This window comes from Humulus lupulus, chromosome 8 (assembly GCF_963169125.1).
Source record: "Humulus lupulus chromosome 8, drHumLupu1.1, whole genome shotgun sequence".
Taxonomy (NCBI): Eukaryota; Viridiplantae; Streptophyta; class Magnoliopsida; order Rosales; family Cannabaceae; genus Humulus; species Humulus lupulus.
The window spans coordinates 152,684,192-152,703,701 of NC_084800.1; positions in this window are offsets into that span (position 1 = coordinate 152,684,192).

Genomic DNA, 19,510 nt, shown 5'->3' on the forward strand with positions numbered 1-19,510 from the left:
ACTTATGAACATGCGATAAGTCAGTTTAAGCGGAACCAACCTCTCATGGCCGATGACTGATGTCCAGATTGTAGTAGTGCTCTAACTGCGCCAGTGCAAAAACTCGAGCTGGACTCAAGCAATCCACCTTTTATGGCTCCTTGCGCTCGACCAATCTTTCCTAAGATGCCTAACTATGCCACATAGAAAGCAGGCCTTCGCCCGAAACTCTCATAGATGACGTCTCTTGCATCTAGCACATTATAGATAATTCCTCTAGATCTCATTGCCACCTTGGTGGTGAATCTGAACTCCCCGTGGCCTCCTATTAGGGCCTAAAGCTGTAGTAGAATATGGGGTCTTTCTCTTCTTGTCAGGAGGGCCTCTGCCCCTACTAGATCAAGCAAAGAGAGGTCCCATCCTCCTTGATTCCCTTTTGATCACGCTCTCACACTAGTTCTTGTTCTCTGCACCCTTAGGAGTAAGGGCCTTCTCCACTACCTGAGCATAGGATGTAACTCCAGGTACAGAGGTAATTCTGACATCTCAGGATATCTTAGGCTTCAGCCCTTGAAGGAACATTTCCTTCTTTGTTACATCTGCAGCAAACATGGCTAATCTATCAAATTTCCCCACATATTCTGTCACTTTCATGGTGCCCTTTACAAAGGTATTGAACTCATTAGCCTTTGTAGCTAAGACTGCATCGTTATAGTATTTCACATTGAATAGATTTGTGAACTCTTTCCAAATTAGGGTATTCATATCCCTAGTCTGGGATACCACTTCCCACAAGATTCAAGCATCCTCCTGAAACATGTATGTGGCACAAGCCACTCTCTCGTTACCTACTACCCTCATAAATTCTAGGATAGAGGTAATCATACTCTGTAACGCCCTGGATAGCCAAGACCGTTACACTGTGTGTTTATAAAGTGCCAGACTTGCTAATCAAGTATTTAAAGTAAAAGTGTGTTACTCAAATAGTAAAGGAACTAGGGTTAAAAGCGTTTTGGTCTCAAAAGATACATTTTCATTACTAAGCATTGTTCATATACATGGGATCCCAAAAATGACAGTTTAAAAGCCATTTACAAAAGTTGCAAAGTTTATATACATTAACAGCCATACTAAGGCAAAATGAGCAGTTAGGTGATCTCTGTCCTGACACACTCCTCGATCATGGTGATCGAACGGCTGGCTATGTACATTTCACCTCGGAGCTCTCCACCTCAAGCCTGGTCCAACTTGCTCTTGCCTTTACCTGCACCACGTAGCACCCGTGAGCCAAGGCCCAGCAAGAACACACATCAATGATAGAATACGCACATTTAGCTGTCAAGTCAATTTCTCATATAGCATCTCATAAACTCAAGCATATCTGTAACGACCCAAATTCACTAATAAGGCTTAAGGGCCTTGATTAGTGTGCCAGGAGGGCATGATGGGAATTATGTGTGATTATTATGACTTAAGCATGTTATATGATTACTTGAGTACTTGAGATGCATGACTATGTGTGTTAGTGTGCATATAGGCCCAGATTAGGTTAGAAGGGCATAATCGTAATTTTAGCCATTATGGGCATAACTGCTTTGATATATGTGATAATTGTTGAGACCACATTATTATGTGGATATATCTGAGATCTGTGACTCGAGACGATCCTAGTGAGCAAAGTAGCGTAAAAGTCATAGCGGGGATTTATACCCGGCTCGGGGTGAGCTCAGGGGTGTAAATGGGAATTTAGTGGATAAGCTGGAGATTATTATGATATTGAGAAAGGCTATTGGTGATTAGTAAGGTATTGGGAACTAAGCGGGAAATAATAGGGACACTCGAGGAAGTAGCGGGAATTGGGCAAAATGACTAAAATACCCTTAAGAGGACTAAAGGATTAGAGTTAGCTGTGAGGGCATAAAGGTCATTTGACTTTTAAGGAAGGGTATTACTGAGGTTTTAAGATAGTGGGATTTATAGAATATCAAAAGGGTTTGAAAAAGAAGGGAAAAGAAGGAGGGAAAACAAAGAGAGTTTCTTGAGTCGGTTTACACCTTCCTTCATCTATTTCTGGAGAATTTCTGGAGTAAAGCTTAGAGGAGTGCTGGGATAACTAAACCTCAAGGACTTTGATCTAAGGCTAAGGAATTGACAGAGGTTTAACAGGGTTTCACCAATACTTGAGGGAATTTAGGCTTAGGGCTGAGGAGCAGCAAGCCAAGGGAGCCTAGGGTTAGCTTGTGGGCGAAATTCTATCAAAGGTATGAATTCTAAACTCTAGTTCTGATGTTCAGCTGGTTTATGTTAGGTTCTAAAGTTTGGAGGTGGCTATGGTGAATTTTGAGTTTGTGATTGCATGTGCTTGGAGTTTAGATGTTTAGGGTGCTTGGGATGAGTGGAGTGTGGTCATGAGGTTGTTTTTAATTTTGGGTAAGAGTTGGAAGAGGTTTGGTTGAGGTTGGCTCGAGAGAAATCGCACAAAGGAAATTTTGGTGTTGGGCTGCCTGTGACTAGCGCTAGCCTTTGGGCGCTGTAGCGCTAGGCCCATATGCTGGAAGGGTGTTGGTTCTGTCTGTAGCGCTATAGCGCCCTCCCAAGAGCACTTAGCGCTACCCTGCCTTCTGAAGGGGATTTTGGGGTATTTTGCAAGGGTTTTTGACCTAAGGTTTGGGGTTTGGTTCCACCACCTTGTTTGGTGGAACTAGGACATTCCGGGGGCTCGGGATTAGCCCCGGGGCTAGGTTTTGAACTTGAGGATTGATGTTGACTTTGACCATGATTGTGTTTAGGTGAGCGCTAGGGCTCGAGTGGGATCGTGCTCAAGGTGTCGTGACATCGAAAACTAGTGAATTGAAAGGTAAGAACACTGCACCCGAATGTATGATTGTGATGGGACTAAGTGCTCCCGAGAATTGTTTTGTGTCATCGTTGGTATTATGCCAAGGGACACGTATAAGCGGTCTAAGAGTACCGTTCATGAATTTAGCGCATGGGACGCGATTTGGCCACTGGGAGCCAGAAATGAAAGGATAACAGAGGGAGCAGCTTGTGAGCGTTAGCTCTGGTTATCATCTGTGCATTGTGTTATATGAGCTGATATGCTTTGTAAATGAAATACTTGATTATTGATATGCTTTGTATATGAAATACCTGATTGTTGCTATGCTTGAAGTTTATGAGATGTCATATGTGAGATTGACCTGACAGCTAAATGTGCATGCTCTATTATTGATGTATGTTCTTGCTGGGCCTTGGCTCACGGGTGCTACGTGGTGCAGGTACAGGCAAGGGCAAGTTGGACCAGGCCTGAGGTGGAGAGCTCCGAGGTGAAATGTACATAGCCAGCTGTTCGATTACCATGATCGAGGAGTGTGTCAGGACAGAGATCACCTAACTGCTCATTTTGCCTTAGTATGGCTTTTAATGTATTTAGACTTTGTAACTTTTGTAAATGGTTTTTAAAATGTCATTTTTGGGATCCTATGTACATAAACAATGTTTAGTAACGAAAATGTATCTTTTGAGACCAAAACATTTTTAACCCTAGTTCCTCTACTATCTCAGTAACACGTTTTTACTTTAATGACTTGATTAGCGAGTCTGGCACTTTATAAACACACAGAGTAGCGGTCCTGGCTATCCAGGGCGTTACAATATCAATAGTCAAGTATTTCACATACAAAGCATTTCAGCTCATATAACACAAAGCACAAATGATAACCAGGGCTAGCGCTCACAAGCAGCTCCCTCTGTTATCCTTTCGTTTCTGGCTCCCAGTGGGCAATTCGCGTCCCATGCGCTAAATTCATGAACGGTAGTCTTAGACCGCTTACACGTGTCCCTTGGCATAATACCAACGATGACACAAAACAATTCTCGGGAGCACTTAGTCCCATCATAATCATACATTCGGGTGCAATGTTCTTACCTTTCAATTTACTGGTTCCCGATGCCACGTAGCCACAAGCACGGTCCTCTACCCCGAGCCTCTCCAAAGTCCTAATCACAACACAAACATAATATTCTTTGTCATTAACCAATCCAAGACTACCTTCCCGGTACCTAACCCACACTCTCGGAACCCCCAAAACCTTAGAACAACACCCCGGAGACATCCCTCGAACCCCCAGAGCAAAGGCCAAAGATTGCAAAATATAACACCCTGAAATTTGCCTTGTGCCGCGGCACCACATTCCTTATGCCGCGGCACCCAACACCAGAGACCCCTAGGCCGCGGCAAGCAAAAGCTGTGCCGCGGCACACCATCGCAGACCCAGATTTCTGGGTTTTCCATCGCATTTTCCCGAGCCCCAAGCTCACCAAATCACCCCAAACTCTATCCTAAGCCCCAAAACCAACTCTAAACCTCTAACAAACCTCACAACAACCCAAAGACATCATGCCCAAGCTCACTCACACCTTCAATCCTAAAATTCACTCTTGAATTTCCCACTTGACAACTCAAACCAGAGAAATTATGAACTGCTTGAACTCAAGCACAACCCACACTTCAAACTCCCTATACCTTAACAAAACAAACCTAATAAACATACAGAGACCTTACCTTAAGTGATAGGTTCAACCTCCAGCTCTTGACCTCCTTCCCCCTTGGTTCCCAATTCTGAAATTACATAAAACCAGCCACCAACCTATCTCAATTCACCTTTCTTAACTAAAATTCAGACTTAAAACTTGGATATAGCATAATCAAAATCTTACCTCTGAGTTTTCTTGGCCTAAGCTTGGTTGATAACTTCAAACATCCCTTGATTCTCCTTCCAAGAGTTTAGATTTCTGCTTCTCCTTTCTATCTCCTTTTTGCTCTAATTCTAGGTCTCCTCAATTCAGCATAACCAACTCCCAAAGTGTTATACGTATATGATATTCCCTCTTCAGCTGATAATCATCCATCCTACCAAAATGTCTACTCTACCCTTCCACTAATACCCCTTCCAAACTTAACCTCAAGGCCATACTTGTCTTTTCACCAGTTTTGCAATTCTACCACTTTCCCCTTAAAACTTGTTACTCTCTAAGGTTACTAATAGTTACACAGGTTACCAAACCACCAGTTACCATTATCTAGTTTCCTAGGACCGTCTTGGCACGTGCATCACGTTTGTATCACAGCACCCTCACAGTACAATTCACATATCATAATTATCACATAATATAATTCACATAGTCATTTAACATGCTTAAAATCATAATCATACATCTTAATCATAATAATCACACATAATTCCCATCATGACCTCCCGGCACACTAATCAAGACCCTTAAGCCTTATTAGTGAATTTGGGTCGTTACATACTCATCCACTACTTTGCCTTGAGTTGATTTGAACTTCCCTTAAAGGTTTGAGGGTGTTGTTTTCTGAAGCGTTCATAAAGTGGTTCCGACCTGTTTTTAATCTCTGGTTGTTGTTGTACAGCTGGTACTAAGGCAGCAGGTGGTACTACTGGTGTAGCATTCCCTACTAGAACCTGCTGCTCTCTCAACATGCGGTTCTCCTCCTCTTGTCTCTATAACCTAGCTTGCATTTCAGCAAGCATCTGCTGTCAGTTCTTAGGGGCTGGCAGAGGGTTCTGGCCCTGGTAATCATTTCTAGCCTGGATTTCAACACTGCCTAGTCTATTTAATCGCCTTGGAAGCATAATTCTAAGTCTATCTGCAATCAATGACTTGGCTCATTAAGCAACAATAACAGGTCCTAGTGCCACCCCAGGTCAAAGACCGAATAGATAAGCATTACAGATGTATCAACAATGCTAATACACATTTCAATAGCTTCCACATTCAACATTATGCTAATAAGTATGTCTCTTCATATTCATGCTGAACCATAGTGCTAATGAGCATAACCTTAGCATTTACATGAAATAACAGTGCTAATAAGCATTTCTTTAGCATTCACATAGCAATACGGCGCCAGACCCCATTAGTATAGCTCATGCTTCCTAGTCAAGCATGAAGATATGGCATGGATATTTCAATTAAGAATTTAAGCACATGAACACTGTTGATAGTAAAAACTCATCAACCAAGTTTGATCGGAAAACTTATAAGCTTCAAAGTAAATCAACAGCTATAAAGAAACTTAGAAGAACATAGGATAGCTATCTGAACATAGAATCAAGTTGCAGAGTGCAAACGAAGAGAATATTTGTATTGATAAATAATCTCTAGTTAGAATGCCCAATTTTTCAACCCCCTTCTCAAGTAAAGGAAGGACCTATTTATAGGTGAGCACCATTGCTTCAAATACATGGTGGTTCCGAAGGGATAGGAGGACCCATTTGCAGGCTATAGACATTCATAGAGCAGGTGGTAGTGGTGCTAGAGGAGTGGTGGTCGGTCCTAGTACATGTCAGGGGTCTACAAAAGTACTCCTCCCATGGTACCATGTCATACCTCCACTACTTGTTGGGTACGAACCTCATGGCATGCTAGGGGAGCCCTTACTATGTAACATTCTTGTACGACCACTATTTTTCTGGTGTGGATGTTGTCCTGTACTTGAACTCCTATTGATTGGGACGTACATTTTGTACCTATATGTGGACCACGTACTAGATAGACGCTGTCACCCTCCCTAACTACGCTTATGCCTCAAGCCTCCTTGTACTCTTCCAAGTATTAGAAAACTTTTTACCTTGATTGTGACACGTATGGCAGGCGCGCCACGCTGGTGACACATACCTTGGAAAATAGGGTAGGACCTCGTTAGCGAGGCGCATGTTTCAAAATGGGTTGGAAAACAATGGCTTCGCAGGTTGGATTATAGGGGAGAGATGTGAGAGGTCCCTTGGTGTCCTTAGGTGCGAGGTCGTGTCGCAGTTGCTCAGGCGTGAGGCCATCTCACGGGTGCCCAAGCGCGAGGCCATCTCCATAGATCTTAGGTGAGAGGCCGTGTTGCGGGTGCTCAGGTGTGAGGACATCTCGGGAGAGCTTAAGTGGGAGGCCATCTCTTTGGAGCATAGGTGCGAGGCAATGCGAGGCACTGACTTTGCGAGTTTCGACCCTCCTGGATGGAAGACACTTTGGTCTCCAGCAAGGCTGGGGTTTTTCGAGATGCATGGGTGTATGGCACCTGAGCACGAGGCGCTCTGGTCTTGAGCGAGGCTGGGGGCTCGCAAGGCACATGGGTGCAAGACACACAAGGGTGTTATCAGCCTTTGAATCTTTGGCAAAGCAGGGATCTCGTGGGACACTTGAGACCCTTAGCCATTTATTTCAATAAGGGATCATACATTTTTTCATTGGTGAATTTTTGGTATCCACACTTTCCTCCAGTCCATTAGAAGGCCTTTAAGCGTTCTTGTAAACTATTTATGTGCCATCTTTATGACATGCAAGGTACAAGTGTGTTTCTTTGTTTGTGAGATATGGAAAAGCCACTCCATGAGTTGTGATCCTCATGACTCCCTTGAAGTTTAATTAATGAAAATCATTCATTGGTACATATCCCACAAGTATAATTAGTGTAGACAACATCGGGCTACACGAAGGAGCATAAGGTAAACTACCCTGAGGGGCCCAAGAGGTAGCGTCTAGCGAAGGTGAGCCCTTGTATGGTGCTCCTAAGATGTTTCCCTGGGTGGTTTGAATGTATCTAGCGCTTGTCAGATTTCATAGTGAAGAGTGCTTTAACAATTTTATATTGTGGTCTTTTCGTCTTGTTGGATTCTTCTTCACTATCACCAGGTCGAATCGATCGTGAAGTCTACCTGTACTTAATCATTGATTGACACCCTTGAAGTATAAGTGATGTCGACAAAAGAACTATCTTTGGACGGGGTGGAGAATCATCAACTTACTGTCAAGATTCAGGGACTTGAGAAGTAGCTTGCTAAGGTCACACACAAGATTGAAGCAGCCATAGTGAGCGCTTCCTCTTCGTCTAAGAGTAAGAAAAGGGCAGAAGCTAAGGTTCTTACATGGTGTGTGGCAACAAAATCTTGGCTTCGACTTTTCCTTATTCGGTGACCATGTTGTTGCTAAGGCTGCCAAATGGAGTGCTTGCGATGGGAAGCCACGAAGTTTTTTTCCTCTTTATTTCCTGTATTTTGCTCCCATGTGTGGGCAACTTCTTTCTTTTCACTTCGAATTGGTTGTAATGCTACTTGACTCATTTTGCCTGAGAGGTTTCTCCAAGACTCTTTTTCTCTTCATGAGAAACTTTTAACAAGTTTTTCTATGTCTTATGTTTATTTTGTGATGGAACATTATCATGTCCTTTTATGCATAAGGGCTTCTTATTAGCACATTTTTTATTTTGCAAGGGTTCCCTTTGGGACCTTTTTATGCATGTGATTCGTGTCTATTTGTGCACCTGGACTGCTTGTAAGGATATGTTGACCCTTTGTGTGCGTGTATTATTTTGTGCGAGAGGCGTCCTTCTCGTCATTATGCATAGTACTATTATTTACATGCGTCTTCTTCGAGACCCTTTTTGCAAGCGTCTTCTTTGAGACCCTTTTCGCAAGCATCTTCTTAGATACCCTTTTTGGGCTAGGTCACTTTGTTCGACCTAGGATTATTATGAGGACCCTTTTTGGTGCTTTTATTGATTGCGAGGGAGTTTTTTGCAAAGACATCCTTTAAGACTCTTTTTTCCTTGGTTAAGGCGACCTGGTCATTTTAGACTTAAGGATCTCTTTGGGATCCCCTTTTGTCTTCTACGACGTGGTCCCTTTGTAGGGTGGATGTTTTTGTGAGGAAGTCACTTTTGAGGGACCTTTTGACTTTCTTAGATTCTATAAGGGCAGCTAGTCCTTATAGATTCAAAGGTAATCTTATAAGGTTCATCACTCATACATATATATATATACCTATATAAGTATTTTTTTATATATATATCTCATGAGGCCAGACACTTATTTTGCACATGGCTAGGTGCCTGTTGAGGCCCGCGAGGCTGAGCACCTATTTTTCACATGGCTAGGTGCATGTTGAGGCTCGCGAGGCTAGGCACCTATTTTGCACAGGGACAGATGCCTAGTGAGGTTGGGTATAAGACCTCCGAAGTGGTTGATGGGATCTATCTTTTCAATCACATTGTTTTTCATTCTTTTCGATACACTTTTACAATTCGAATTAAAAATGGCAGTTTGCGTCGGATAAGTGTCCTTGGAGTTGAAAGATGTAATATATAAGATATGTGCTTGACATTAGTCATAGCAGTCAACGTGCAAGGGTAAGCACAATGTCATTGTCATAGTACATTCTGGAGTCAGCTAAGTGACCTCTTTGAATCCTACGAAGATAAATTACATCTACGGGGGGGGGGGGGGGATTATGAGGAAATTCTTGATTCCTTACGAGGCATAACTCAAATAAAGAAAGACTACTACTACTACTTTGTGGGCATCAATTGAGGTGACTTCTGTAGTACCTAAGTGACACATAAAGGGAGTCTTATCGGAGGTTATCCTTGATGAATCCCACTAGCTTCTTCTTGAAGTATTCCTATAGAATTTTTCCAACCTTCAACTTGATCTGTGACTTCCCTATCACAATGATCTCTTCTTCGCGGAGTCTTCAAACATATTTGTAGAAGGGAGATTGGAGTAGGGATTGCTCCCCCCAGCATGAAAATTCTCGTGTCCCTCTTCCACACGTATATACTTCTGTGCTCTTTCAAAGAAGTTTTATAAGTTTACAACCTCCCTCTTGAACGCGTTATCCCATAACTTTCTTCCTGGACGAACTCTGGTGGTGATAGCCATCTTGAGCTATCCTTTAGTTGAAATTTCAAGCTCAGTTGCTTCCATATTGAATCTATGGATATAGCTCTTCAGGCATTCACTCTCATCTTGATTTATGTTTGCGAGGCTGGTACTTGACATAACATAATCATGGACCGCATGGTGCTGCTGAAGAAATTCGCCAGAGAACTACTGCCATGGCTTGATTCTTCCTGACCTTAACCTCTTCAGTAACTTGTCCGCAGCTCATTTGAGTGTAACGAAAAAGCAATGGCACCTTGGCCTACTGTTGACCCCCCTTAACTTCATCAAGTCATTGAAGGTAGCTAAGTGATTATTTGGGTCCGTAGTACCCTCGTACAGAGTCATGCAAGGATCATTGGAGTTGGTAGGGAGTTTTTCAACTTGGATCTCCTATGTGAAAGGAAACTCATGGTCAAACTCATTGTCACCTCTGTGCCTCCCAGGTGCTGTGGCAATCTTACTTTGAAGGTTTTGCATTTCAGTGTCTAGTTCCTTTCTTTTTTTGTTTAAGGAGTCTCGTAGGTTCTTAGGGTGAGCCCTTGGTATAGTTGTGTCCCTGAAGTCGGGTGAAGCTCTCTTAGAGGTGGTCTTGGGTTCACATCTCTTGTAGGTGGGGTTCGCGTTAGGTTGTGTAGTTGGTGTAAAATCTTCCTTGCGCCCTGGGCGAGGGGTATGACTAGTGGAGAGTTTCATTTTGCCACCATCTGCGGGTATGCTGGTTTCTCCTCGTACAAATTCCTTCTCCCCATGCTTGGGAAGGGACATGCTTGACTTTCCTTGCAACAAGTCGTTCAACACCTCCTGCATGTTCTCTAGTATGGCTTCTAGCCTTTAATTTTTTATGTGCAACTCGCGTATCTCATCCTCGTAAAAATGAGTTCTGGAACTGGAGCTCATAGAGTGCACTCGCAGACTCTTCACGTGCATGCACATAGAAAGACTTGGATCTCGATGGGCAGAGCGTGTTGCAGTCGGTGGTCGAGGAGGAGGGTGCGTAACCAATGCACCCACAGGGGCCACAGATGGTTCAGGATGACCTCTATTAGGTTGGACAACAAAAGATGATACCTCCTTCTCCTCCCTAACAGTTAGATGTTCCTTCGACATACCACAATTCTAAAGTGGTGGAGCGCCTCTTCTGGAGGCTCTTAGTTGGTCTCCATCAAGGTGGATCTTAACATCCTGAGATTCCCATAGGCATCTTGAATGCCTTCAAATTTCTTCTTTGTCAAAATTGATGGAAGAACATTGGCTTGATACTTGTCCTTACCATAGACGGTGCCAAACTGTTGACCGTAAGAACTCGTCAACTATGTTAGATCGAAAAACTTATAAACTTCAAAGTAAATCAACAACTGTAAAGAAACTTGTATACTCAAGAAACTCTGGTTATAATGCCAAATTTTTTGACCTCCTTCTCAGGTGAAGGAATGTCCTATTTATAGGTGAGCACTATTGCCTCCGAAAACATGGTGGTTCCAAAGGGACAAGAAAACTCATCTGCAAGTTGCAGGAACTCGTGGAGCAGGTGGTAGTGGTGTTGGAAGAGTGGTGGTCGGTCCTAGTATGTGTTAGGGGTCTGCAAAAGTACTCTTGCCATGGTACCATGTCGTACCTCCACCACTTGTTGGGTACGAACCTCATAGGTGTGCTGGGGGAGTCCTTACTATGTATTATTCTTGTACGACCACTAATTTTCTGGTGTGGATGTTGTCCCTGTACTCGAACTCCTCTTGATTGAAATGTACATTTCGTACCTACACGTGTACCATGTACTTGATAGACGCTTTCACCTTCCCTAGCTACGCTTATGCCTCGAGCCTTTTTGTATTCTACTATGTATTAGACAACTTGTGGCCTTGATTGTGACACGTATGGGAAATGCCCCACGCAGGTGACACCTACCTTAGAAAATAAGACAGGGCCTCGCCAGCGAGGTGCATGTTTCAAAAAGGCTTAGGACACAATGGGATCCCTTTGGGATCCCTTGTAACTATTTAACCCTTTTTAATGAAAAGTTTAACTTTCGACCAATGCTTTAAATACCTAAATTGTCGTTTAACCCTAATTACACTTCTAAGTCCAAATGACTCACTTAACGAGTTAAGCGCTATATTTTTAACACATGATGTAACGGTCTTGATTATCCAGTGCGTTACAACTTGGTATCAAAGATGCCAAGGTTTATTAGTTCTTGTAGATTGACTAGGCATGTACACTCGCCGCTAAAGATATGCTCGACTCAGGGTTTGGTAACTAATGACATGACTGTGTGCTTAATTGTTTAAATGAAATATATATATATATGCCTTATATTCATGCTCGATTAGGGAGCATGAGCTATACTAATAGGGCATGGCCCTTGACTGTTACATGAATATGAGAATGTATGCTTGTTAACATTATTGATGCATGTGAAATGTCAAATAATATTATATTTGTGAGTGTTGCTTATTGGCTCAGTTGTGGACCATGGGGTAGTTGTGGAATCTGTTATCATTGCCTATTGAGTCGAGTCGTTGATTAAGATATACTTGGAGAGTTACGCCTCCATTGCGATCAAACAGATTAGTTTGTGCTAAAATCCAGGCTATAGATGATAACCAGGGTCAGAACCCTCTGCCAGTCTGCAGAGACAAGACGAAGAGATCAGGCTTCAGACAGCAGTAGGTTCCATCAGGGAATGCTGCACCGGTTCTGCCACATGTGGTGGTAAAATTTCTGGGAGAGCCATAAGTATTGAATAGACGGGAGCATATTTATGAGCGGTTACGGAAACAACACCCTCCGACCTTTGAGGGAGGGCCAGATCCATTGCGAGCTGAATAGTGGATGAGTATAACCACCTCTATCCTAGAATTTATGATGGTGGTAGGTAATCAAAGGGTGGACTGTGCCACGTACATGTTTCGGGAGGATGCCCGTATCTGGGGAGGTTGTATATCTAACCCGAAATGTTGTTGCATTGATTTGGGATGAGTTCTAGGATTTTTTTAATGAGAAATATTATAACGACGTAGTTTAAACTACGAAGGCAGATGAGTTTACCAGATTAGTTTAGGGAAACATGACTGTGACTAGTTATGCCTTGAAGTTTGACAGGTTGACCAAGTATACTTTTTACTTGGTGCCAACCGATGTTGTGAGGAGAGACATGTTTGTTCAGGGATTAAACCCCATGATAACATAGGATGTTAGGATCACCTCAGTGCCTAGAGTTACTACATATACTCAGGTAGTTCAGAAGGCACTTACTATCGAGGGCGCAGAGGATAGGATTTGGCGCGAGAGCTCAGCGAGACGTGATGCTAGGAGGATGGTACATCCATTTACTGGGTTTGGTAGGGCGGAGGCCTTAGTGACCAGAAGTGGAAGGCCCCTGACACTTCTAGTACTCATGGTCCTGATAGGAGGGGTCAGGGTACTCAGAGTTGCCGCCAGGGCAGCAATGAGGCCTGGATAAGTTATCTGGTATTTCTCAGGTGTAGGAGACGCCATGCGGGAGAATTCTTTGCTAAGGCATGCTTCCTTTGTGGGGTAGTGGGACATTTGCAGAGGGATTTCCTGCAACTGAAGATAGAGGAACATAAGAAAGGGTTTAGTTTGACACCAGCCTGAGTGTTCACGTTGACCCAGTCAGAGGCTAAGGCTTGTTCCTTGATAGTGACAGGTCAGATTTCTAGCGCTGGCTCTGCATGCACTATATTGATTGATTCTGGTGCTACACTTTCGTTTGTGTCTAGTAGAGTGGTTGATAGAATGTGTAGGCCTTGTGATTTTTATGTTGTGGGGTTGGGGACCCTATTGCCTACTGAGGAACTAGTAGTTTCTAAGAGATGGATTAGATCTTTGCCAGTAGAGGTGGATAGTAGAGAGTTTTCAGTAGAACTGATTGAGCTAGCTATGGAGGATTTTAACATAATTCTTCGCATGGAATGGTTAGCCAGGTATGGGGCAACCATAGATTGTAAAAGGAGGATGGTGACCTTAGAGCCCAAGGGACACGATCCATTTGTGTTTGTGGGCGCTGTGAACGAGCCTCGGATTCCTATGATCTCAGCACTGAAGGCTAGAAACCTATTGCAAGGAGGTTGCATAGGATTCCTAGTGGGTGTAGTGGATACCACCAGGGATGTGCTAGTTAGACCAGTAGAGACCAGATTGGTCTGTGAGTTTTTGGATGTATTCCTTGAGGACCTATCGGGGTTACCGCCGCATCGAGAGATTGAGTTTGTTATAGAGTTGGAACTGCGGACAAAACCACTATCCAGAGCACCATACAAAATGTCTCTGGCATAGTTGAAGGAGTTGAAGGTACAATTACACGAGTTACTGGATTTAGGATTCATTAGACCCAGCTTCTCACCGTGGGGCATGATAGAGTTTTTTGTTAAGAAGAAAGATTGGATATTGAGGATGTGTATCGATTACAGGGAGTTGAACAAGTTAACTATCAAAAACAAGTACCCATTGCCAAGGATTGATTACCTGTTTCACCAGTAGTAAGGTAGGACAATATTCTCAAAGATCAATCTTTGACCTAGTTATCACAAGCTGAGGATAAAAAATGAGGATATTTTGAAGACAACCGTTCTCATAAGATATGTACATTATGAATTTTTGGTCATGTCATTTAGACTGACCAATGCCCCAACAACTTAAATGGAATAGATGAATAGAGCGTTTAAGGACTACCCCAACAAGTTTGTGATTGTTTTCATCAATGACATCCTGGTTTACTCTCAGACAGAGGCAGAACACGAGCAACATCTCTGATTGGTACTTCAGAGGTTAAGGGAGCACATGTTATATGACAAATTAAAGAAGTACGAGTTATTGTTACCTCAGGTGACCTTCCTTGGACACATTGTTAGTAATGATGAGATTAAGGTTGATCCGGCCAAGGTTGAGGCAGTGACAGATTGGCCAAGGCCCAGAAGTGCCCCAGAGATTAGGAGTTTCTTTGGATTGTAAGGATACTACCGACGCTTTGTAGAAGGTTTCTCAAGGATTTCTACACCACTGACAAAGTTGACACGCAAGAATTATAAGTTTGTATGGTCCGGCAGATGTGAGAATTGCTTCCATGAGTTTAAGCGACGAATGATTACAACTCCAATAACGAGTCTGCTGCTAGTTTTTTAGACACGAGCGTAGGAGTAGGATGCTGCTGGTTTTTTAGACATGAGCAACGTTATCCCAATCTTCCACACTACTTCGCAGACTGTCTTATCTCCTCCATTGTCTGTTTGCAGTTCATATGCAAGACCCTTGGGGGGGAGAAAGACCTATTGAAGACGACCTCTTGGCCCAACTACTTGAAGGTGAAGAGAACCCATCAACTTTGATAACAGAAATCCCCTTTTCTCGCCCTAGCTCAAACCGTCCTCCAATCCCAAATCAGAGAATGGCCCGAACAAAAACAAAGGCTCGAAAAAGGAAAGACCCTAACTCCTCAGGCCAGCCTTCCACTGATGCCCCCTCGACCACTGGTTGAGGTGAATTCGCTCCAGAGACCAATGTTCAAAGGCGTGCCCACCCTCGCCATGTTGACCAGCCAGCCGTTGTGTGGCACATCGTCCCTCACAGTATGGTGACACTGCGGATGATTGCCAACTATTTAAAAAGATACAATCTGACAGGTGTGACCTTAGGGAAACCATCTATCGACCAGCACGCCAACTTTCCAGGCGGGGCTTACAGCGCCTGGTCGAGGTTCCACATTGAGGCAGGTGCCACCCTACCTTTTCACTCATTTTTTCAAGGGGTGGCTAATTACTTCGAAGTAGCCCCCTTTCAAATCACCCCGAACGGATATAGAATGCTGGCCACGCTCTATATCCTTTATAAGCTCAAAAAATGGCCACTACCTTCCCCCCACGAGGTCAATTTTCTTTTTGACCTTAAGTCCAACCCCAACCAAGATGGTACGGGATTTTTTCACTTCTGCCATCAGGAATCCGGACGCACTTTTTTGTCCGACACCACCCATATCTCTAATGTGGGGAAGTATCACCATGAATACTTCCTCATTCCTGACCTTGCTGCGAACAACCTAGCCTTCACCCGAGGAGGTAAAAATTTTTTACGCGAGAAGCTTCTTTAGTTAGTTATTTTCTGTCATAATATCTTGACATCCATTGTGTTCCAGGCCGCTGGTTACGTCCAGACCCTACTCTAGGGATGGAGTCAAGGGCAACACTCTTAGCCAGCATGCCGAATGCTGATAAGAGTGTAAAAAACTTAGTCAACGAGGCTAACCTTAGGCTGGTCGGCCTTTGGGGCTCCCAATCTGTTACGAATGAACCCTCGGCAGGCGGTGTCCAAGCCGACGCAGAACCTAAGTAGCAACCTCAGGCGCCGCCTCCTCGGAGGCGGCCAACTGGGGTTACGATCAGGGAACCTATCGTCCCCCACCCCCCCCCCCCCCCCCCGAGCGGAGAAACCTTCAGTCCCCAAGGGCAAGGGAAAACAAAAGGTTGTCGAACCTACCGAACTTTCTGACGATTCGTCGGATGTAAACGGTACAATAATCTCGCTTTTAAATAATTTGCCAATTCCCTCTCATCTATTTGATGGGGACGGAAACTTTAGGAATGATCCCTCTTTAAACTCAGATTTCTTCCAGGAACTAGGTAGTTTAGTAAATAATGCTACGACCAGTAGTTGTAGCCTGGGTACTTTACTTGTAATCTTTTTACTTTTATCTATGTTCCCCCTATGACCATTTAATCTTACTGCTTGAGTTGTTTCCTTTGGTGCAGGTATGAACTCCGAGGATGTCTTTGCGCACTATCAGGCTACCGCAGCCTCTTCTGTCCCGAAGAAGGATAGCAAGAGGGCTTGAGGGGAAAGCAGCAAGACCCCCTCGAAGAAGGCTCAAACAGACGATGCTCCATCCGCCGTCCCTTCCAAGGAGAACACGACACCCCCGCCCCCCACCGAGCAGTCGACCCCCACACCTATTAATCCACAGCCCTCCTCTAGGGCCGCTGACAAGGAGGCATTGGACAACTTGCCCGAAGGCTCCCTATCCAGCCTTATGGTCGGGTCGGCCAGGGAGAGGATATATAAGCTCTCAAAGCACAGACGTAGCCAGGCCGCCAACAATGAAACTGCCTCAATGGAGGTCGACCAAATCATCAACAGAGGGTTGAATGAGATAGTCAGCGTAAGTCATCTTCTGCTACTTCATCATTTATGTCTGACTTCTTTTCTTTACTTTATCTCATTCTTTGTCTTCAGGGGCTGCTGTCTTTAACTACTAGCTGGCGTCGTGCTGGGGCGTTGGTTTCTCGGGGACAGAACTTCGACTCCAGGCTTGCCCTGGCTAAGCAAGCTCTTGAGGATGAGAACAACAAGCTGCTCGAGGAGAACAAGGAGCTGTCCGAGCTGAATGGGCAACTGTGCGAGGACCAAGCCACTCTCACCAAGGAGCTTCACGACAGCCAAGGGGCCTTGAAGAAAGCCAACGAGGACCGACAAAAATGGAGGGAAAGTTCTGTAATTGTGACCCAAGAGTGCAAGCAGCTTAGACTCGATCTGACCGCCAGCAGGGATGAGGCGAAGAAGCTCGAGGAGCGGGTGCGGGAGCTCGAGGGGTGAGTGCAGGAGGTTGAGGAGGAAGGGGCCATGAACTTGAAGAAGTATAAGGAGGCCACCCTCCTCTGCTTTTATGACTTCTGGAAGCACAACCAGGAGGCCAACTTCAACTATCTTTCTGAGCGGTTGAAGAGAACTCTGATGGCGCAGTGCGCCACCCGGTTGGAGGCAGAGGAAAAGGCTAAGGCTAAGGCTCCTACTGCTGATGCTGAAGCTGGTCCTCCTACCGACCAGGGCACTACCCCTAATCCTCAAGACCCTCCTGGTCAGTAAAATTTTTTCTTTTATTTTGTTTTGATGGCCCACGGGTCTGTTTGTAAAGACAATTTATTTTTATTGCTACAAGGGCAGCTTTTTTACTTATAACTGAACAATTACATCCGAGCAATACTGCTCGCAGTGTAAAAGCTTTTTACTTTTAATTGAACAATTACATCCGAGCAATACTGCTCACGGTGTAAAAGATTTCCTTATTGATATTATAATTTCTTTTATTATAATATCTGTTCGCATGACCGAACTTAGCATAGTACTTTGGTTTGATTTAACAAAACATAAATTTTGAAAAATACTCTAAGTACCGTAGCATGCTTTCACTTATTTTGTTCATGTGTTTACATATCCTTTGGTATGCTTTGCTATCGATGTACCTTATGTGCCCCCCAAGTGATCGAGGAGCTTTAGGTCCTTGGTCACTTGCCTTGACCATGACCTGTGCGAACATTGCTTCTCGGGTAGAAAACGTAACATTTATAATACAGCAAAATAACACAGGTAATGAACAAATACTTGTAAAAATAAATTTACAAAGGTTGGCAAGAATGACTGGCTGCGCACAGTCCCTTATAATCTCATATTAAAAATGGACTAAACATGTCTTTACGAGTGATCTTAAAAAGATCTTACACTTTTAAGCGATTAGCCATACAACGTGGCTAACCCTTTTTCGAAACTTGTAAAAAGTAAAAATTAATACAAGCCAGTCCTTTAAAAAGGACTGTTCACTGATAATACTTGTGCAGGTGTTCTCCATTCCGATAGCGTAGAGTGAGATCTCCATTTAAGCGTGCAAGTTTGTAGGTGCCCAGATGAAGGACTTCTTCAATCTGGTAAGGTCCTTCCCAGTTTGGTCTGAGCACTCCAGCAGTGGGGTCACAGGTATTCAAGAAAACTCGTCGTAGCACTAGGTCACCAACGTTGAATTTCCTTTCTTTAACTTTTGAGTTACAATACCGAGCGACCTTTTGCTGGTACGCAGCAACTCGGAGTTGGGCTCGTTTTCGTATTTCTTCAATTAAGTCTAGGGACTCCATCATTAGTTGGCTATTCTGGCTCTGGTCGTATGTAATGCGTCGATGTGAGGGGGGATCTAATTCGACGGGAAACATAGCTTCATACCCGTATGCTAAGGAAAACGAAGTATGACCTGTTGCTGTTCGATGAGAAGTTCTATATGACCAGAGGACTTCAGGCAGCTGTTCTGGCCATGCTCCTTTAGCGTCTTCAAGCCTTTTCTTCATGGTGTCTTTAAGCATTTTATTCACAACTTCGACCTGCCCGTTTGCTTGTGGATGCGCGACTGAAGAAAAGCTTTTAATAATCCCATGCCTTTCGCAGAAGTCTGTGAATAAGTCACTGTCAAATTGGGTGCCGTTGTCTAAGACAATCTTTCGAGGCAAACCATATCGGCAAACAATGTTCTTGATGACAAAGTCAAGAACTTTCTCGGTCGTTATGGTAGTGAGTGGTTCAGCTTCGGCCCATTTGGTGAAGTAGTCGACTGTTACAACTGCGTACTTCACTCCGCCTTTTCCTGTTGGCAGGGATCCAATTAAGTCTATTTTTGGATAACACTAGGTGCCACACACTATATTGTACAATGTGTGTTGCCCAGCCCTATTAGGGTTGCCCTAATTTTCTCATTTGTTTATTTAATCAACTTTTAAGACAAGATATTTATCCCAACATAAATATTAGTTAATTCAAAATTAACTTTATCTTAAAATATTAGTTTTATATTAAATAAAAAATATCATATTATAAATAAGATATTTATTATTCTCTCTCTTTATACCGTTTTACCCTTCTAATTACCTCTTGATCCTTAAGTACCATTAATTCACTAGCGAATAATTAATCTATAATCTAATTATAAATTTGAGCTCAATAACTATTCAGTTCCAGAATCAACCATA